The 2500-nt window shown below is 38.8% G+C and overlaps 1 protein-coding gene across 1 annotated transcript in view; it reads left to right on the forward strand.

Moving 5' to 3' along the window:
* Positions 1 to 2500, forward strand: part of LOC123512254 (allatostatin-A receptor-like) — a 295630-nt gene that overhangs the window by 260063 nt on the left and 33067 nt on the right.

The raw sequence follows: 2500 nt of genomic DNA on the forward strand, positions 1-2500 counted from the left end.
GGAAGGAGGGAAGGAGGAAGGGAAAGAACTCAAGGACAAAAAGATGCGAAGGAGAGAAGAAAGTAATAAAGAAATAAAGTCTATATGAAGTTTCCTCAATCTTTTTCCCCTTCCTCCTCTTCCTCCTCCTCTTCTTTTCGTTGCATTCTTCCTCTCTCTTAGTTTGTACCTCATGTTACTTTATCTAGTCCTTCTCTTCCTCCTCTCTTTCTTCTTTGTTTTTCTCTTTCATCTTCTTATCATTCTTTCATTTTTTCCTTCGTCTTGTGTCTAGTTTTCTCCCCCCTTCTCTCCTTCTACACTGTTTATTTTGATTTCGTTTCGTCCTCTTCTTTCTTCTCCTCCACTTTCTCCTCTCACCATAATATTGTAGTAAGTACTTCAAGGTCTGTTGTTTGATCTTCCTTTTGTATATTTTTTCTTTCCTCTTCCTCGTCTTCCATATTCGTCCTCTCTCAATGGTTGTCTGTTCTCACTTACTTAATCCATCATCATCATTATTATTATTCTTTACCTTCTTTGTTTATTTCTCTTGCTTCTTCACCTTTGACTCCTCCTTCTCGTCCTCTCTTTCTTCATCCTTCTCTTCTTTCTCTTTATATTTTTATACTTCATTCTTCTTCTTTTATTGAATCTCCTTCCTTTTCTCTTTCTTCTCCTCATCCTCTTTATTTGTCTTCATTTTCTCCTTTTCTGATCATTTCTTTGTCTTTCCATTTTTCTTCTGCTACTCCTTGTTCTTCATCCTTCTCTGTCTCTCCTCTTCCACCTACTCATCTTCATTCATCAACTTCTCTTTCTTTCTCCTTTTCCTGATCCATATACTTCCAATTACCTTCTGTTACTCTGTCCTTCATCCTTTTCTGTCTCCCCTCCTCTTGCTTCTTCTCCTCTTCCTCCTTCTCCTCCTCCTCTCAGAACGGTTTACAGTAATTAAGATATTCTCGTCTCGGCTTTACGAATTTCCGGTTACCTGTGTTAGTGTGTAATTCCGCGCAATCCTATGTAATCGTTTGTAATCCTCAACTTCCTGGGGATCTTATTGTACCTGGCAGTGACGTGGTGCATGTGTGTGTCCTTGAAATGAAGAGAGAGAGAGAGAGAGAGAGAGAGAGAGAATAAGAAAAGAGAACGAGAGAGGTGTTATAAAAATAGATCATTGGACATATCTTAGAAGTACCTCTCTCTCTCTCTCTCTCTCTCTCTCTCTCTCTCTCTCTCTCTCTCTCTCTCTCTCTCTCTCTCTCTCCCATAATACCCCACTTGAGACCACTTGCAACAAATCCATAGCCACAATAAGGAGATAAGAACGAAGATTAGAGGTGATAGAAGGCGATAAGAAGTAATAATACGAGGCAAGGTCCAGATACTTAGGATGCCGCGGTGAGATAAGAGACGATAAGTGTTTGAAAGACGGCTTGAAGTATGGATGGGTTAGGTTAGGTGTGGCGTGGCGGCATTCGGCTGCGGTAGGTTAGGTAAAGGTAGATGTGGTTAGGTGATGTTAAGTTTGGTCAGGTTAGGTTAGGTAAGATGAGGTTAGAATTATTAAGTTTGGTTAAGTTAGGTTGTCTTCAATCTCGCTTCGTTATGTTATGTTATGAGAGGAAATGAAACCTAGTATATGTTAGGTTGTCTTATGTTAGTGTGGTTCAGTTAAGGAAGGTAAGGCGAAGGTAGGTCAGGTTATAATCATTAGTTAGTTAGGCACGAAGGTATACGTGACACAAGTTAAATTGAGGTAAGTTGAAGGTAAGTATTTTAGCTAATAATTATGTCAAGTTAGGCTCGCTTAAGTTACGTGACATGAGTTAAGATGGAGTAAGATGAAGGTACGTAGGATACGTTATAATCATGTCAAGTTAAGGTCGGTTAAGTTACGTGACATGATGTAGGATAGAGTAAAATGAAGGTAAGTAGATGAGGTCATAATCATGTCAAGGTAGGTACAATTAAGTTACGTGACATGATTTAAAATGGAGTAAGGTGAGCGTATGTCATTTAGGTTACAATCATCTCAAGTTAAGATGAGTTAAATTATTGACATAATATAAAATGAGCTAAAGTGAAGGTAGACTGTGATAAGTCAGGTCAGATCAGATTAGATAATTGAAATTGACGTGAAATGACAGAAGATTAAATTAGATCACGTAAGAATGAACATCATGTGGTTAGGTCAGTGTTATTCAACCTGGGTGGAGAGTCCACCTTATAGTGGACGAGATTAAGTGAGAGGTGGACAGCTGTCTAGGGGTGGACAACTGGGTGGACGAGATCCTCACCTGCACGTGTCTGTTTAATATACAAGAGACTCTCTCTCTTTCTCTCTCTCCTATATTTCTTAAAATACATGCTATAAATACATATTTACCTATTGCAATATTGAGGTTGCCATCTCGCCTACTCGCAAGACCCCGATAGTACAACCACGCGGGATATGATATATGAAACGTAGATTTTAGATATTAAAAACGTGAGATTTTTAATGAGACTTTTTCGG

The sequence above is a fragment of the Portunus trituberculatus genome, chromosome 33, assembly GCF_017591435.1.
Source record: "Portunus trituberculatus isolate SZX2019 chromosome 33, ASM1759143v1, whole genome shotgun sequence".
Lineage (NCBI taxonomy): Eukaryota > Metazoa > Arthropoda > Malacostraca > Decapoda > Portunidae > Portunus > Portunus trituberculatus.